This window comes from Nerophis ophidion, linkage group LG20 (assembly GCF_033978795.1).
Source record: "Nerophis ophidion isolate RoL-2023_Sa linkage group LG20, RoL_Noph_v1.0, whole genome shotgun sequence".
In the NCBI taxonomy this organism is placed as follows: domain Eukaryota; kingdom Metazoa; phylum Chordata; class Actinopteri; order Syngnathiformes; family Syngnathidae; genus Nerophis; species Nerophis ophidion.
Window position 1 is genome coordinate 15,026,796 of NC_084630.1, and position 20,283 is coordinate 15,047,078.

Genomic DNA, 20,283 nt, shown 5'->3' on the forward strand with positions numbered 1-20,283 from the left:
GTGAATATGGTCCCCATACTAAAGTGTTACCATGTTTTTTTACTGGTGCACAAAATGAACCGTGCAGGAACATCACCTTATTCAAAGAACAAAACCGACACGGTGCATAAACTCACAACAAATGACACACCTGCAAATCAGTGTTACTTCAGCTGTTGCTGTACCTGTAATACCCTAGTAGGGCGAAGTTTTTATTTACACGATGAGTCGGGTGTGTTTTAACCTCCGCCGAACCCCCTGAGGCCAACTCACCGAACCCCTAGGGTTCGATCGAACCCAGGTTAAGAACCACTGATATATATATATATATATATATATATATGTATATATGTATATATGTGTGTTGGTGTGGGAAAAATATTGCGCTCTACCACGGTATCGAGCACTATTCTCTGGATAATCCAATCAAGACTATATATATATATATATATATATATATATATATATATATATATATATATATATATATTAGGGGTGGGCAAATTAATGCGTTAATTACGAGTTAACTCATTAATCTATTAACGCCGACAATTATTTTATCGCGCATTTGCGTATGTTGTTTACATGCTTTTATTTTGTTAACGCCTTTTCTTATAAAGATGGTGGCGCCCGGACGGACTTCGGCGTGGAGGGGCTGTTGGTAAAGATGGAACATTTGGCAAAAATACCGGACAATTCTGCAAATTTCATGGCTGGCTTACAGCGTGGTCACTTCGGGATCACTTGCGACCGCCAGACAATTCTGAATGTGGATAGATCGGGCCGTTTTGGACAGAATGACGCGTGCTTGCTAGACCGGCTAGCTAGCATGGGAATACTTTGCCGGCTACATCCAGCGGCCTGTGAAGCAGCGGACTATATGTGTTGTCTGTTTATTTATGAATAATGCAGACGAGGAGTGTTGGCTGAGTTCTTAACGTTTACTTTCAGAGCGTGCATATCACAACATACAAGATGCCGTCATGGCGACACACAACCTTTACCGGGCTACCGCGCATGCTCGTCACTCCTGTTGCATGCTGGGTAGGGTAGTTCTTTTTTCCCTGGCTCATAACATCACAATATAGTACCATGTATATGCGTTCAGTTTATCAAAGCACCAAGCAAACAATCGGAAAATTCCCATCATATCAATTCCTAGATATGGTCATAATTATTTTAAGTGCACTACGCAGAATAAACACAACATTATTAATATTGCTACTACGGATAATTTAATCAAAAATTCCCTAAAACAGCCCACTACCTATAATATAGGTTTTTTAAACATAAGATCCCTGATAAAAAAAATGTTCCTGCTGTTACCTCAGAAATTGCCTGTTCGGATGTTATGATTGTGGCTCAGAGATTTGTAAGTAGATTATATTGATTTTCCATAACAAACAGGATAACTTAAATACCCTGGCAGTGGCAATACGCTTAAATGTTTGTATTTACATTTTTTGAGTTGATTTTCATAAAATATGCTATTTAACTGCTACTGTTTAACAAGGACTGATATAAATTGTGTTTGCACGACAAATGTTTTGGCGCTTTTGTTCATGTGGGAGAATATTCCAATAAAGGTGCTCTACACACTACTTTTGAATTCATTATTGGGCTTTGCGTATACAATGCAGTTAATTGCGATTAATCAGAGAAAAAGTGCGATTAACCTCGATTAAAATTTGTAATCGTTGCCCAGCCCTAATATATATATATATATATATATATATATATATATATATATATATATATATATATATATATATATATATATATATGCAGCCAGGCCCCCGGACACATTTTTTAAACCCAATGCGGCCCCCGAGTCAAAAAGTTTGGGGACCCCTGGACTATATCTTTTGAAGTGAGATCCCAGGATGTGCATCATCCTCATTAGGTCCACGTATAAGCTGGAGCCTACCCCAGCTGGCAGTTTGAGTCAGGGTTCAGTTTTCAATACACATTTTTTTTTGTACAGTCAAACCCGCCTATCATTTTGTGGAATCGAGGGCCCAGACAAAGAAATCCCACTCATTCTTGTCGTGTAAATTCATGCACTATAGGCCTAAAGCTGGGGTCCCCAAAGTACGGGAAGTCCAAAAAGTCAATTTTTGAAATAATTGTATTTTATTTTATTTTATTTTATTTTATTCATTATTCTAATCCATTTCCTACCGTTTGTTATTCTCAGTGTCTCCTAGCCGCTCAGGCAAATCATATTGTCTAAAAATGCATTTTTCTATCGATAACATGACATTTTGGCGGGGCGCTCTCTCGGCCTACTTGCCCACTGCAGTGGAAAAGTTGAGCCCACTCAAATATTGACACTGAATTAGTAATCTTACTTTCTCTGATTTTACCATACAATACCAGAAAAACTTTATTTATAAAGCCCTTTGAAAACAACCACAGCTGGTAAAACAAAGGACTGTTCACCAGAAAAAGGACAAACCAAAATCTATCGATTAAAACGAAGGTAACATATACACACACACACTGTATGTATATGCACGTTAAAAAGAGCATATACAAATGATATTAAGAGCAATTTATTAGACAAAAGGCAATTAAAAAGTTAAAAACAGTTTAAACAGTTCAAAGTCTCATGCTGGGTTAAAAGTTATAGACTAACAATTTTAATTATATTCAATAATTATGTCCAACCTACTTTCAGTTTAACAGGATAAACCTTGTCAATTGATATCAAAGAATGTGCTAATTACAAAGATTATGATGAAGGCTTAGGTCAGGCTGATTACAAAATAAATACAAATCAAATATACTGCAAAAAAACTGACAAACAATACATTTACATACAGTCATGCAGTGCTGAAATAAATACATTCCAACTAAATGAGTAATAAGGAATAACAATATGTATATGTTTACTAGATAAACTGTTGATGCGATTTAGGTGCAAAGAGAAAATACAGCTTTACCACTTTAGTCATAATTTTTGCGCTTCGGACACTATTCTATGGCTTTAGCGTCAGACTTCTTCTCTTTGATATTGTCATTCCTGCCACAGGTGGTGGAAAAAGGGTAATGCCTATTCAGAACACAGCTGATCATTTTTTGATGATGTCCAACAATGAGGCCCTATGGTTCAAAAACACATTGTGTTAGCAGATGCAGTAACATCGTTTCTCTGGGGTTTTTCTCTTGGTCGTGCTACACGTCTGCATGGCTGCTTTCGCTGGACAGAATTTCTGGGGCATTTTTTTCATTAAAACCTAAGAATAATTCAGCGCACATAAGTCATGTTCGCTGTAAGGCTTTATTTCCCCCACAGATCTCTGCAGAGAAATTACAGGGAAAGCAATCAAAGACAAAAAGACGCACAATTAAGGAAACATACATTGATGACATTTGAAATATTTATAAACACTCATATCCCAGTTGAATCCTCGCTAATAACCAAACAATTTATTTTTAAATCGTCTGGTGCAGGGGTGTCCAAAGTGTGGCGCAGGTTTTTGCGGGCTCGACTTTTATCGGAAAAAAAAACATTGAAAATTTGAGGGGGGGAAAGGGTAAAAAGACGTAATTTAATGAAAAAGAGTGGAACATTTCTTCAAAATGTCTACAAATGACCAAATTGATACACATTAATACCAAAAGAACGTTGGGGACATTTTTCTTGTTTTATTTTGGAAAAAAACAATGCTACAAACTAGGATTGTGCGGTTTACCGGTATTAGTATAGTACTGCGATACTAATGAATCCTATTCGGTACTAAACCGCATCTAAAAAGTACCGGTCCCCCGCCCCCCTTGTTGTTGTAATGTCGTGTCATTGCCGGTTTACGAGCAGACAAGCATGTTCGGCAGTGCACAATCACAGAGTACTTACAAGCAGACACAGTGTGTATTTTAAGCCTGGCAGCGACGTCACCTGTTGCATTGAACACAAACTAGACCCGGAGGATGAGTAACAGAAAAGGCAGGCTTATATACGGACAGAAATTAGGAGACGGGTGCGCGTCAAAAACACAAGGCAGGTGACACAAATGCGTAGTCATGACTACAGAACAAAACAGGAAGTGCCACCAGTAACTAAGGAAATCAAATAACAGAACACGATACCAAGACGGAACAAAATCAGAATATGACATGATCCAAGTAGTGGATCATGACAGTGTAGACAGAAAAGAGAGAACGAACCTATTTTGACTTCTAAAACAAACGATAAAAGTGAAGTTATAACTCTGAAACACCCTCAGGAAGAGGTGCTTTAAGAAATGGCTTGCTAGCTCGCGGCTAAAGTCCAGCCACAGTCGGCAGTGTTTTAGCTACTTCTAAATCACTAATCCTCGGCTGCATGGCTACAAATAAAGTAAGTTTCTTACAAGTATCATCCCTGCAGGACGAGGAATAGCTAAACATGCGTCACTACACACCGTAGCTCACCGGCGTCACAATGTAAACAAACGCCATTGTTGGATCTACACCTAACATCCACTGTAATGATACCAAGTACAGGAGCATATATAGTCGATACTACTATGATTATAACACTATTTTTTAACATCACAAAATCTTCTTCTTTTTTTTTTTAAATGTATATTATGTTTATAAACTCAGGAAATATGTCCCTGGACACATGAGGACTTTGAAATGACCAATGTATGATCCTGTAACGACTTGGTATCGGATTGATACCCTAATTTGCCGTATCATCCAAAACTAATGTAAAGTATCAAAACAACAGAAGATTAAGTGAATATTACATTTTAACAGAAGTCTAGATAGAAGATGTTAAAAGAGAAAGTAAGCAGATATTAAAAGTAAATGAACAAGTAGATTAATAATTCATTTTCTACCACTTGTCCCTCATAATGTTGACAAAATAATAGTATAATAAGTGACACAATATGTTATTGCATATGTCAGCAGCCAAATTAAGAGCCTTTGTTTGCTTACTTACTTCTAAAAGACAAGTTGTCTTCTATATTCACTATTTTATTTAAGGACTAATTTGCAATAAGAAACATATGTTTAATGTACCCTAAGATATTAAAATAAAGCCAATAAGGCAATTTTTTGTGGTCCCCTTTATTTAGAAAAGTATCGAAAAGTACCGAAAAGTATCCAAATACATTTTGATACCGGTACCAGTACCAAAATATTGGTATCGAGACAACACTACTCCAAACAGACATATTTTAAAATGTAGTATCATCGTTGTGTTATAAGTGACAAATTTTATTATAATCAGTATCAAAACTTCAGCTTTTTCTCCATGCACTGTGTCTTTTCGCTCGTTTTTCTCACATTTTTATTGTTGATTTTTTTCTGACAATATTTTGGGGGCCAACAAAAGTGGCACTTTGGACCCCACTGTAGTAACTAATGATAATACACGTTTATATACAAGTTTTAGTCTTGAAATGTATGTATTCTGTCTATATGTCTGTTTTCAGCATTTTTTTTAACCAAATTAAAAAAAAACATCAAAATAAGCCCCGTATGCTATGACATGGGTGAAAGAAGTTTGGACACCCCTGGTCTGGTGTATTTGGTCGGGCATTCCCCCTTTCTTCTTGTCCTCAATGCAAAATGGCAGTGTATTGATCTCTTTTAACCAGCATTATACTACATCCATCCATCCGTTTTCCTACCGCTTGTCCCTTTTGGGATCGCGGGGGTGCTGGAGCCTATCTCAGCTGCACCGTTCATTCATTTCACACCCAATTTCCAAAAGAATTGTCATTCCAATTAAATATTTCTATTGCAGGTGTAGAGTTGTTTTTTTCACAGATGCCATTGTTTTGAAGATTTGAATGTTACGCCTAACCTTGGTTGCAGTAACAAACATGAAGTTGTGTACCAAAACGTGGTCACAGGTATAAATACCGTCAAACAAGTGTCATATAGAGTAGAGGCCAAAGGTTCGGACACACCTTCTCATTCAATGTGTTTTCTTTATTTTCATGACTATTTACATTGTAGATTGTCACTGAAGGCATCAAAACGATGAATAAACACATTTGGAGTTATGTACTTCACAAAAAAATGTGAAATAACTGAAAAAAGGTTTTGTATTCTAGTTTCTTCAAAATAGCCACCCTTTGCTCTGATTACCGGTACTGTTTTCCACACTCTTGGCATTCTCTCGATGAGCTTCAAAATGTAGTCACCTGAAATGGTTTTCACTTCACAGGTGTCATAGTTTTGATGCCTTTAGTGACAATCTACAAGGTAAATAGTAATGAAAGTAAAGAAAACACATTGAAATGGGAAAGTGAGTCTAAACTTTTGGCCTATACTGTATTTCATCACAAATGTAGATTACAGTAAAATCCAAACAGGGGCAAACAAATCATATTCCATTTAGTCAAGATGTTTAGGATCAGGTGTGGCAGCGAACTATGAAGCATTCTGAACATTGGTCTCAGGGTTTCCACCCGATTCCACTCGCTGCAGCCTCACTGGTGATTTACCCACATTCTGTTGGAAAATAAAAAAATATATTTGACTTTACAATATAAACACAGCATGCTGTTTTTGTGTTGGATTTGAACAGTCACACTTACATCCCCTTTGTTCGCTTCCGGTGTATTCTGAGCTACTGAAAGAAATTCAAAACATTGTGAACGATGCTCTGGTTCAAGCTCTATGTAGAACGTGTGTGTGTGTGTGTGTGTGTGTGTGTGTGTGTGTGTGTGTGTGTGTGTGTGTGTGTGTGTGTGTGTGTGTGTGTGTGTGTGTGTGTGTGTGTGTGTGTGTGTGTGTGTTCTCACCTGTATTACTCCTCCAGTTTCCATAGAACACTAGCGGAATGATTGCACAAACAAGAAGAGCCAGACTAACTGACACGATGATGACCACCGTGGTATCTGTCCATGGACCAGAGGAAGACAACAGTTTGTAACAATCTGAATTTGTTCTATCCACTGCAATGTTGGAATTGTAATTAATATTGATACGGTTGTTGATAATATTCATTTTTGTTTAACTGCTTTTGGATGGTTTTGTGCCATGTTTGTGTATCCTCTCAATTGCTCTGTTTGTTGCTGTTATGGGGGTTGCTGGGTCGGATTTGGTTTTGGAATTGGAATTGCATTGTTGTGGTATTGTTGTGTATTGTTCTGTTGGATTTATTTATTTAAAAAAATAAACAATAAAAAATAAAATTATAAAAATGTTCTCGACACAAAATAATAATAATAAAAATCAATCAATCAATCAATGTTTACTTATATAGCCCAGAATCACTAGTGTCTCAAAGGGCTGCACAAACCACAGCACAATGATATTGTGAAAGTTCAATCCATAATGGATCCAACACAGTCGCGAGAGTCCAGTCCAAAGCGGATCCCACACAGCAGCGAGAGTCCCGTTCACAGCGGAGCCAGCAGGAAACCATCCCAAGATCTGCAGATCAGCAGCGCAGAGGATGTCCCCAGCCGATACACAGGCAAGCAGTACATGGCCACCGGATCGGACCGGACCCCCTCCACAAGGGAGAGTGGGACATAGGAGAAAAAGAAAAGAAACGGCAGATCAACTGGTCGAAAAAGGGAGTCTATTTAAAGGCTAGAGTATACAGATGAGTTTTAAGGTGAGACTTAAATGCTTCTACTGTGGTGGCATCTCAAACTTTTACCAGGAGGGCATTCATGAGTACTGAAGCCCGAACGGAAAACGCTCTATAGCCCGCAGACTTTTTTGGGGCTTTGGGAATCACTAATAAGCCGGAGTCTTTTGAACGCAGATTTCTTGCCGGGACATATGGTACAATACAATTGGCAAGATAGGATGGAGCTAGACCGTGTAGTATTTTATACGTAAGTAGTAAAACCTTAAAGTCACATCTTAAGTGCACAGGAAGCCAGTGCAGGTGAGCCAGTACAGGCGTAATGTGATCAAACTTTCTTGTTCTTGTCAAAAGTCTAGCAGCCGCATTTTGTACCAACTGTAATCTTTTAATGCTAGACATGGGGAGACCCGAAAATAATACGTTACAGTAGTCGAGGCGAGACGTAACAAACGCATGGATAATGATCTCACCGTCTTTAGTGGACAGAATGGAGCAAATTTTAGCGATATTACGGAGATGAAAGAAGGCCGTTTTAGTAACGCTTTTAATGTGTGCCTCAAAGGAGAGAGTTGGGTCGAAGATAATACCCAGATTCTTTACCGTGTCGCCTTGTTTAATTGTTTGGTTGTCAAATGTTAGAGTTGGATTATTAAATAGAGGTCGGTGTCTAGCAGGACTGATAATCAGCATTTCCGTTTTTTTGGGGTTGAGTTGCAAAAAGTTAGCGGACATCCACTGTTTAATTTCATTAAGACACGCCTCCAGCTGACTACAATCCGGCATGTTGGTCAGCTTTAGGGGCATGTAGAGTTGGGTGTCATCAGCATAACAGTGAAAGCTAACACCATATGTGCGTATGATGTCACCTAGCGGCAGCATGTAGATGCTGAAGAGTGCAGGGCCAAGGACCGAACCCTGGGGAACTCCACATGTTATCTTAACATAGTCCGAGGTCAAATTGTTATGGGAGACGCACTGCATCCTATCAGTAAGATAAGAGTTAAACCAAGACAGGGCTAAGTCTGACATACCAATTCGTGTTTTGATACGTTGTAATAAAATATTATGATCGACGGTATCGAAAGCAGCGCTAAGATCGAGGAGCAGCAACATAGATGACGCATCAGAATCCATCGTTAGCAATAGATCATTAGTCATTTTTGCGAGGGCTGTCTCCGTAGAGTGATTTGCCCTGAAACCGGATTGAAAGGTTTCACATAGATTGTTAGACGCTAAGTGTTCATTTAACTGCTCCGCAACAATTTAAAATAATAGATTTTATTTGTAAAAGCACTATACATTGAACAAACAATCTCAAAGTGCTACAGTGCATTTAAAAAACAAAAAAACAAAGCTAGAACAGCAAATAGCTGCCGCCAACAAGTAAAATAAATAGTAAAAAAAATATATTTTAAATTTAAAAAAAATTCTCGACACAGAATAATAATAATAATAATAATAATAATATATTTTACTTGTAAAACCACTATCTATTGAACAAACAATCTCAAAGTGCTCCAGTGCATTTAAAAAAACAAAAAAACAAAAACAAAGCTAGAACAGCAAATAGCTGCCATCAACAAGTAAAATAAAAAGTAAAATCAAATAAAAACTATAACAGCCTAATAGCTAGAACAAGCACACATAAATCTATCAAAAGGCTTTTTTTTTTTTAAAGAAGGGTTTTAAGCCTTTTTTAAGGCTTAAAAACAGTCTGTGGTACCCTCAGGTAGTCAGGGAGAGAGTTCCACAGACTGGGAGCGGCGGAACAGAAAGCCCGGTCTCCCATGGTTCGGAGGGTTAGCAGTTATTTGAGATTGATTGATTGATTGATTGATTGAAACTTGTATTAGTAGATTGCACATTACAGTACATATTCTGTACAATTGACCACTAAATGGTAACAGCCGAATACGTTTTTCAACTTGTTTAAGTCAGAATCCATGTTAATCAATTCATGATGGAGGGGGCATTTCCACGGAGGCGCTGGTGAGTTAGTAGGGAGACTTTGTATTCAATCCTGAGTGGAACAGGATGCCAGTAAAGGGATTGGAGAACCGATGAGATGTGGTCGTATTTCCACACTCTCATCAGGATCCTAGCAAGCAGCACTATTTTGTACAAACTGTACTGTAGCTTCTGGATGTTCTTGCCGGGGCTCCTGACAAGAAGTGAGTTGCAGTAGTGGAGAATAGTTTATTGTGCGATGATCCGTAGCCCGGATCACGTTTTTGTTAAAATTTAGGATTCCCTTGTTTCTATTTCAGCACCACTGTTTGTGTTCCTCGTTGCCATGGGTGCTGATTATGTTCACCTGCCTCTGGTTAGCGGTCGGAACACTCACCTGCTCCCGGTCACTAATCAGAGAGCTATTTATTCCTGTCTCTCGCCACACTCTGTCGGGCTGTTCCTGTTCCCGTGCCAAGCTTTTCCTTCAGCTTTACCATAGCTTTTCCGTGCAATCGGCACGCTTTTTCCGTTTTTGTATTCTTGCCTGATTTATTTGTTTGAATAAATAATTTTTCTTAGCTGCACGCTGCTTCCGGATGCCCATTTGCATCTTGGGGAAACAACCTGCGCATAACCATGCGACCCCACCGTAAAATATTGTGCAGTTTTAACAGTTTAATTACAAAAAAAACATATATAAAGCATATTTTGTTCGATTTTTTTTTCAATCCTCTGATTTTTTTTATTTAAAAAAAAAACTTTATTTTGCAGTAAAATTCTTATGACAAAGTTGCCAGTTATTTACTGTAAAATATACAGATTTCTAATTACAGTCAATGTTAAAAAAAACATAATCAAATGCAATCAAATTTTAATACAGTATTATTCACTGTTACAAGTGGCACTCTGAGAGCAGCCACAACTGCCATTAGGCCCTCAATGAAAACATGTTTGACACCACAGATTTACGGTAATCTAACGATCGCACTGCGAATGTAATTAGTGATTAGATTTTAAAAATAAAATATGAAAAAATAAGGTCAACAGACCAAATCATGGAGGGCGGGGTTTGCCTAAATCTGCTGTAAATTTTTTTTTTTTTAAAAGTCATATTGGGCCGCTCACAATCCTTTTTCCCTAGTTTGACAATAATGTCATTCTCCATTCAACACTGGGGTCGGGAACCTTTTTGGCTGAGAGAGCCATGAAAGCCAAATATTTTAAAATGTATTTCCATGAGAGCCATTTTTTTTAACACTGAATACAACTAAATGCGAGCATTTTTAAGTAAGACCAACATTTTTCGGGTATATTAAGCCTCTTATGTAGGTATGGTATAGCTCGGCTGGTAGAGTGGCCATGCCAGCAACTTGAGGGTTCCAGATTCGATCCCCGCTTCCACCAACTTAGTCACTACCGTTGTGTCCTTGGGCAAGACGCTTTACCTCCCAGTGCCACCCGCACTGGTTTAAATATAACTTAGATATTGGGTTTCTCTATGTAAAGGGCCTGTGATGAGGTGGCGACTTGTCCAGGGTGTAAACGCATACCGCCCGATTGTAGCTGAGAAAGACTCCAGCATCCCCCGTGAGCCCGAATGGAATAAACGGTAGAAAATGGATGGATGGCTGGATAGATATGTAAATAGCTTTAAGTCACTCGAGAAAAGCGCTATATAAATATAATTCACTAATACATTTTAATAACATTGTTATTCTGAAGCTTACTAATAATAAATAAAGTACTTCTTACATTCAATGTGACTTCTTGAACAGGTGTGGTAGAAACGGCTGGATGGATTGAAATGCATGAGAAAGATTTATATTTTTTTTAACGTTATTTTTAACACTGTGATTACCAGCGGAATTATTCATTACTTATCCTGTTAAGCAATATCAGCTAAGATTTAACTGAGAGCCAGATGCAGTCATCAAAAGAGCCACATCTGGCTCCAGAGCCATAGGTTCCCTACCCCTGATTTAACACAATAAATGTGACATTTTTGGGCATCTCCTATATTCATCTACTGCAAAGTCCTCAGCACTCCAAAATTCGATATACCACTATTTGCTTAGAATGACCTCTTCTAATATTAAATCAAGTTTTATTGCAACACCCCATCTTATTTCCGTGACCATTTTGACCTTCTTCAGTTACTAGTGGAGTCCAAAAGCTTTTAAACGGCTTTCTCAGCGGCTGCAGATAACTTTATTCTTTACACACTAAAAAAATGCTGGGTTATTTTGATAACCCAATTTATGAGTTGCGAGTGCTGGGTTAAATTTTTGGAGTTATTTTTATGAAGAGCAATCCAGTTTGTGAGTTGTAAGGGTACTATTTTAACTCTATTTTTGGGTTGTTTTTTGATGAGTAATGCATTTTTTTTTTTATCAAAAAGGTACTTTTTTCTTGAAGCGAATTTTATTAAGGATTAATTTCGTTAACATTATTTACAATCACTCATCTTATGTACATGAACATATCTGAGCATGCTGTATAGGACTACTATGACCATACATGGCAATTCTTGTAAAAAAAAAAAAAAAAAAAAAAAAAAAGTTACTCATATCTCGCTTTTGAGTATATTTTAAATAAAATAGTGAACATTCTGTCATGTTCGGTGGTCTGGATTATGTTTTTGTTATTTTCTGTCATTTTGGACTTTTAGTTCCTGTTTACGCTCCCTTGTTTAGTTACCGTGACGACCCATTAATGTCACCTGCCTCATGTAAAAAAAAATGCACCTGCTCTAGTTAAGAGACTTTTATTTAAGCCTGTTTTGCCAGTCAGTCGTCCCTGGTGGTTGAGCTGCCGACTGCTGCCTCTCACGCAGTACTACTGGGTTCAAATCCACAACTCGGAATGTCTTGCTTTTTGTTTCGCCTTGATTATAGTTCACTGATTACATTTGTACATGAGCGAAAAATAAAGTTTATTGGGACCCAGGATAGCTCAATGGCCAACACTGTGGGATCCTAATACAGGGGTCGTGAGTTCAAACCCCATACATGAAATCGGTAATTTCTTTGTATGGTGTCAAAATTAAATATATTGTGGGCTGTTTATTTTCCCCCACACAAGAGTAATGTTATGTGCTAGTTGTTTGAGTAACATATAGTTGAAAAATTAAGTCAACACTAAAAATAACAATAATGATTAAAAATTAATTGTCAAATAGTCAATGATGACACCTCAGGGGTTACCTGTGTGTGTGTGTGTGTGTGTGTGTGTGTGTGTGTGTGTGTGTGTGTGTGTGTGTGTGTGTGTGTGTGTGTGTGTGTGTGTGTGTGTGTGTGTGTGTGTGTGTGTGTGTGTGTGTGTGCGTGTGCGTGCGCATGCGTGCGTGTGTGTGTGTGCGAGTGAGTGTAATTCCTGAGATGGGTGGGATATAGAAGTATAAAGTTAATAATAAAGAGCGTTGACCAATGACATCTCCTGGGTACAATTAAAAGAAAATAGGTTAAATGTAATTGGATAAAAAAAAAAGTTTATTAAAATATTTTTTTTAAGATTACATGTCAGAGGTGACACAGTGACAATATATATCAGAGGTGACACAGTCACAATATATGCCACCTTGAAGCATCCAGAAGGTTTTTTAAATTACATGTCAACCCAACCAGGATTCAAACTAAGCACCCTTCAACCTGAGTCAACAGTCTTAACCATTGGACTCTCCTGGGTCTTGTAGAAAGAATATTTTTTTCATACACAAATGTAAACAAGGATTTTTGGCTCAGTAAAGTGTGATGAGGGAGAACAAAACACCATCAGCCAGAGTGGGGTTTGAACTTTGTACCTTTCATTCCGAGTCAGCAGTCATAACCCCTGGTCTATCCCAGGTCTTTTCTTAAAGTTTTAATTCATACAAAAATGTAATCGAGGACTCCTGGTTCAGTAAAGTATGTTTAGGTGAAACAAAATGCTGTCAAGTAGAGTGGGGTTCAAACCCAGTACCTCCGATTCCAAGTCAGCAGTCTTAACCACTGAGCTATCTTAGCCTTTTGAAGAGTAGATTTCTTTCCATACACAAATGTAATCGAGGACTCCTGGCTCAGTAAAGTACGATTAGGAGGAACAAAATACCATCAACCAGAGTGGGGTTTGAACCCAGTACCTTTTATTCCGAGTCACCAGTCTTTAGCCCTGGTCTATCCTGGATCTTGTGAAGAACTATTTGTGTTCCATACACAAATGTTATCTACGACCCTTGGCTCACTAAAGTGTGATGAGGTGGAACAAATGACTGCCAATCGGAGTGGGGTTTGAACTCAGTATCTTTGGTTCATATTCTACAGTATTAACCACCGGGCTATTGACAGTCTTGTAACAAAATGATTTTGGTTCATACACAAATGCAATTGAGGACTCCTGACTCAGTAAAGTATGATGAGGTAGGACAAAATATCATCAATCAAAGTGGGGTTCGAACCCAGAACCTTGCATTCCGAGACAGCAGTCTTAATCCCTGGTGTATCGTGGGTCCTGTGAAGAACAAATTGTGTTCCTAACACATATGTAATTGAGGACTCCTGGCTCAGTAAAGCATGATAAGGTGGAACAAAATACTGTGAACTAGAGTGGAATTCGAACCCAGTAGCACACATTCCAAGGTAGCGGTCTTAACCACTGAGCTATCCTTGGTTTTATGAGCTAGCTTCATAAATATCTCCACCATGCCTCTATAGCAGAGGTGTCAAAGACGTTTTCACTGAGGGGCCACATCGCAGTTATGTTTGGCCCCAGAGGGGCGCATCTAACCGTGAACACTATTATTACACAATTTTGTTAGTAAATTTTTAACAAACTAAAATGTAAAAACAATATAGTGAATTGCAATAATTTCAACTCAAAATGTAGTTTATATTATTGTAAATGGAAAAACAGTGTTGCTGTTTTTATAGTTTAAAAAAGGCAGTTCTGTTGCCAGAATTTTATTGTAACATTTACATTTGTTTTTTTTACTGTAAATAAAACTGCAATTTTTACAATACAATTTTGGCAAATGAACTGCCAGTTTGTTCGTTGTTTTTTTACCGCAAATCCTCTGTAGATTTTTCGGTGTATTACTGTACATGCCAAAACGGCAACGCAGTTTATTACAGTGAAAAAAAGCAGTGTTTTTTTTTTTTTTTTGAGAAAAATGCTGTAAAAAACACATTAAATTTCACAATTTTACCATGAAATCTATTGCTACTTTTACATTGCACAATTTGATGGACAACTTGCTTTCGAATAATTATTATTAGTATATATTTCTATTTAAAAAAATGGTTTGAATGCTTGATAATATATTTTTGCATAATTAGACAATATTTAAGTTAAAATAATTTGTAATTACATAGAGTACTTTTTCCCCCTCCCAAAATAGAAATAAAGAATACATTTAGTAAGAAAAATGACAATACTTTTATTGAAACACATTATTTCCAGGCTTTCGAGGGCCAAATAAAATGAAGTGGCGGGCCACATCTGGCCCCCCGGCCTTAAGTTTGACACCTGTGCTCTATAGGTTTGATTTGGAATCTGCAAGGCTTTTGAAGATCCCAAATACATAAAAACAGGTATTAATATATAAGAATGTTTTTTTTAAATAATAGGTCCCATTTTAGAAAAAATATATTGGATGAAAAAATGTATTATTCTTTGCATGTTTGTTTAATGCAGTATGTAAATTCTTTTAAAAAAGGAAGAAATGTATGAACCTGAGAGGCTGGCTGCTGTCCTCTGGTTGGCGTGTCCCTCGGTGGTAAGCAGCGTCGGTGATGCTACGGTGCTGACTTGAGCCAGATCTTCTGTCGGTGTCCGTAGGTTTGCAGAAGGAGCAGTTCCAAGAGGAAGTGCTGAAACTTAAAGACAACAAGACATGTGTTCTTTTTTTGTACACAAATAATATCGTTTAGTACAGGGGTGTCAAATTCAATTCAATGATCTACGGCCCCTAGGGATGATATTTGATTAGTATTTTGTTTTGCACGCACCAATACTCTGTCAGTGTTGGCGCTAGGAATTTTCAAAATGGGGTCCCAGGGACCCCATCAGGTCATAAAAATGGGAGGGCCCACATTAAATGTTTGGGGTCCCACTTTTTTGTAACGGTTTTCAAAACAAATGATAAAATTTTCCTGTTATATCCATCCATCCATTTTTCTACCGCTTGTCCCTTTTTTGGGGTGGCGGGGGGTCGCTGGAGCCTATCTCAGCTGCATTCAGGCGGTAGGCAGCCTACACCCTGGACAAGTCGCCACCTCATCGCAGCGTGTTATATCTCACATTCTATATTGTGTTTGGGGAAAAACGTGGTCAAAAACGTTACTTAATTTTTTTTTTTAAATAAAAATAATTATAAAAGAAAACTCATTTTTTTATGCATATGTAAATTGATTCTGTTATTTGTTATTTTATATAAATATTTATTTCAAATATTCAAAAAAACTAGAGCATGCCTGATCCAATACAGTGCTGTAGCCTTGACAGCCATTATAACACAATTAAAACAATGGAGAATAAAAAACGAAAAAATTGAATAAACAAAATAAGCAATGGACTTTCTTTTTTTTTCTTTTTTTTTTTTTTACATATTTGAAAAGGAGTGAGAAGCAGTTAACACTTATTTACTCCTACCCCTGTCTTCTTTAAATCATGAATTAGTCTGAGCTAGATTATGAACATTCATTGTATTTTGTTTATTTGAAGGACAATGTGCAGTAAAATTAAAACCTCTCAAAGCCTTAGTGGCCACATGCGTGGACAGCACCTTTTAGCTTTTATTTCCAAAATTGTTTACACCACTGGTTCTCAAATGGGGGTACACGTACCCCTGGGGGTACTTGAAGGTATGCCAAGGGGTACGTGAGATTTTTAAAAGATATTCTAAAAATAGCAACAGTTCAAAAATCCTTTATAAATATATTTATTGAATAATATTTCAACAAAATATGAATGCAAGTTCATAAACTGTGAAAAGAAATGCAACAATGCAATATTCATTGTTGACAGCTAGATTTTTTTGTGGACATGTTCCATAAATATTAATGTTAAAGATTTCTTTTTTTGTGTGAAGAAACATTTAGAATGAAGTTGATGAATCCAGATGGATCTCTATTACAATCCCCAAAGAGGGGACTTTAAGTTGATGATTACTTCTATGGGTAGAAATCTATATTCATAATTGAATCACTTCTTTATTTTTCCACAAGTTTTTAGATATTTTTATATCTCTTTTGCCAAATAGTTCAAGAAAGACCACCACAAATGCGCAATATACAATTTAATAAATCAGAAACTGATGACATAGTGCTGTATTTTACTTCTTCATCTCTTTCTTTCAACCAAAATTTATTTGCTCTGTTTAGGGGGTACTTGAATTTAAAAAATGTTCACAGGGGGTACATCACTGAAAAAAGGTTGAGAACCACTGGTTTACACTACTGAATTCGGGGTCTTATGGCTGCTTATGTGGACACTTAGACTGCCATCTGGTGGTGTCAGAAGAATATAACATACAATGGAATATGGAGAAAAAAAAGTGTAAAAATAAGATTTACCATCTCACTAAACATAAAGTACACGTTCGTTTCTCATGGACTAAGTACATCAAATCAAAAGACGATTATTAATTTTTATTCTAATAAGGGTCCAATAAGCCCAAATAGCAAAGAGGGAAAAAAATGTAAACAGACAGTTTGTTCCTTAAGAGGAAGACGGCTGCACCAGATTTAGCACCGTGCTAATTTCCATCTGTACTCCTTTTGTGGTGCATCTAAGATCCACGACAAAATTACACAGGATTGAAAATACACGACAATATTAAAATGGCATCATGATAAACAATTTCAAATACGAGTACAATCCATAGAGGGTGTGTGAGTTACAAAATTCAGTATTTTAGCAGCTTCATTTAAAATGTAGACGTATATAAAGTGCAGCAGTTTTAACAAAGTCCACATACAGCGCAGTAGCCATCCGATGATACATTCAATAGCTATATACCCCAATAATCTTCCATCCATCCATCCATTTTCTTCCGCTTATCCGAGGTCGGGTCGCGGGGGCAGCAGCCTAAGCAGGGAAGCCCAGACTTCCCTCTCCCCAGCCACTTCGTCTAGCTCTTCCAGGGGGATCCCGAGGCGTTCCCAGGCCAGCCGGGAGACATAGTCTTCCCAACGTGTCCTGGGTCTTCCCCGTGGCCTCCTACCGGTTGGACGTGCCCTAAACACCTCCCTAGGGAGGCGTTCGGGTGGCATCCTGACCAGATGCCAGAACCACCTCATCTGGCTACGCTCGATGTGGAGGAGCAGCGGCTTTACTTTGAGTTCCTCCCGGATGACAGAGCTTCTCACCCTATCTCTAAGGGAGAGCCCCGCCACACGGCGGAGGAAACTCATTTCGGCCGCTTGTACCCATGATCTTATCCTTTCGGTCATGACCCAAAGCTCATGACCATAGGTGAGGATGGGAACGTAGAACGACCGGTAAATTGAGAGCTTTGCCTTCCGGCTCAGCTCCTTCTTCACCACAACGGATCGATACAACGTCCGCATTACTGAAGACGCCGCACCGATCCGCCTGTCGATCTCACGATCCACTCTTCCCCCACTCGTGAACAAGACTCCTAGGTACTTGAACACCTCCACTTGGGGCAGGGTCTCCTCCCCAACCCGGAGATGGCACTCCACCCTTTTCCGGGAGAGAACCATGGACTCGGATTTGGAGGTGCTGATTCTCATTCCGGCCGCTTCACACTCGCATACATAAAAAAAGTTTGCAATATTACAAGATTGAAATGAGCCCCTAAAGCAGACCTGGGCAAATTAAGGCCCGGGGGCCACATGCGACCCATTAAGCTTTTCAATCTGGCCTGCCGGACATTCCTAAATATTTTTTTTTAGAACTCTAAGATGGGAAATGTAGCTGCCATTATGATGTGCAGTGATGTTTTCTAATGAACGTAAGTCTTTAACTGTAGTCAGTATTTCAATGGTCGGAATCTGCGCTTTTGGATGATATTCCAGTTACTATGGTAATCTAATTAGTTACTATGGTCATCTAATTAGTTACTATGGTGATCTAATTAGTTATTTTGGTCATCCAATTAGTTACTATGGTAATCGACGTCACAGCAGCTCAGACGAGGCACCAAGCAGTGTGGGTGGGAAGCGTTTCCACAGACGCGGAGGAAGATTTTCACAACAAAGTTCTAAAGCAGGGGTGTCAAACTCAAATACAGAGTGGGCCAAAATTAATAGTGCAAAATCCACTTTCAAAAAACAATCGAAAAAACATCAATGGCATATTGAATACATTTTAAATAAAACATTGAATGCCTCTTTTCTATTTGCAGCCTTCTGAGGTATATATCAAAATTTACTTTTTTCACAGGCTAATAAATTTGAAAATAAAATACTGAATAAATCAACCATTCAGGCCTTTTTACTGCTTAATTTGCGACACACTGATCTAATCTGATGTGCCCTGGCATCTTTTCTTGGATGCTAGTTCATTAATGTCGGGGCTCAGGCTTTGAGCTGAGGCAACCAGAGGTAGGCAGGGTTCTGGTGGTAGCGGGGGGTGTATATTGTAGCGTCCAGGAAGAGTTAGTGCTGCAAGGGGTTCTGTGTATTTGTTCTGTTAGTTTATGTTGTGTTAGTTTATGTTGTGTTTTTCCTTGTTTGGTGTGGGTTCACAGTGTGGCACATATTTGTAACAATGGTAAAGTTGTTTATACGGCCACCCTCAGTGTGACCTGTACGGGTGTTGACCAAGTATGCCTTGCATTCACTTGTGTGTGTGTGTGTGTGTGTGTAAAAAACACATTTATTGTGTGACTGGGCTATGTCTGAAAAGTGGACGTCAAAGGTACGCCCCCAATAGTGTTGTCCGGGTGGAAATTGGTAGAAAATCGGGAACATGATTGCCCCCTGGAGATTTTCGGGAGGACCACTGAAATCTGGTAGTCTTCCGGGAAAATCGGGAGGGTTGGCAAGTATGAGTATTAGCGGTGGACGCGGCTGTATAATACTGGCGGGCCAGCTCTAATGTTAATTTGATAATGCCTCAAGGGCCAAATTAAATTACACGGCGGGCCACATTTGGCCCGCGGGCCAGAGTTTGACACAAATGTTCCAAAGCTTAGTGATGTATCAGATTGTAGGGTTTTTTTTTTTTGTACCCTTCGCGCTAATATTTCACTGTTTGTTGCATTTTTGTTGCATTTAACTTGATTGTAAAATATGTCGATCGAAAGGGGTGTGACATTCATATTTTGTCAATATTCAGTGTTTTATCGTTCATAGAAAAATTTAAAATTCCATTGCGTTTTTTTAAGGCTGTTGCGATCCGCTGCTCGGATCGTTTGTTGTTTGGATTTTTGAGTTTGTTTCGAGCACTTCCTTGTTTTGTATTCATCACCATGGCCACTTTATTTGTTTCACCTGCACTGGCGCCTGACTTCACACCTGTTTTGGATTGTTATGTTGGTATTTAAGCCCGCCTGCTACCTAAGTTCAGCCTGGATGTTTTGTTTGCTTCATGCGACGGTTGCGTTTGATATTCCACGTTGTATTTACTCTGCTAAGTCTCACCTTAGCTTCGTGTGCACTCTGCACGTCGTCTCTCTCTATTTGGACTTGAACTCTATGCTTGTTTTAGCATTAGCCTCCCGTGCGCTCAGGCACGCCTTTTCTTTGCCTTCTTTTCAAGTGTTATTTTGTGTTTTGTATATTAAACAAGCTCCAACCTGCAATCCTGCCGGCTCCAAGTCCTGTAGCATCCGGGGGTGACAACTCACGCGCATCAATATGCGT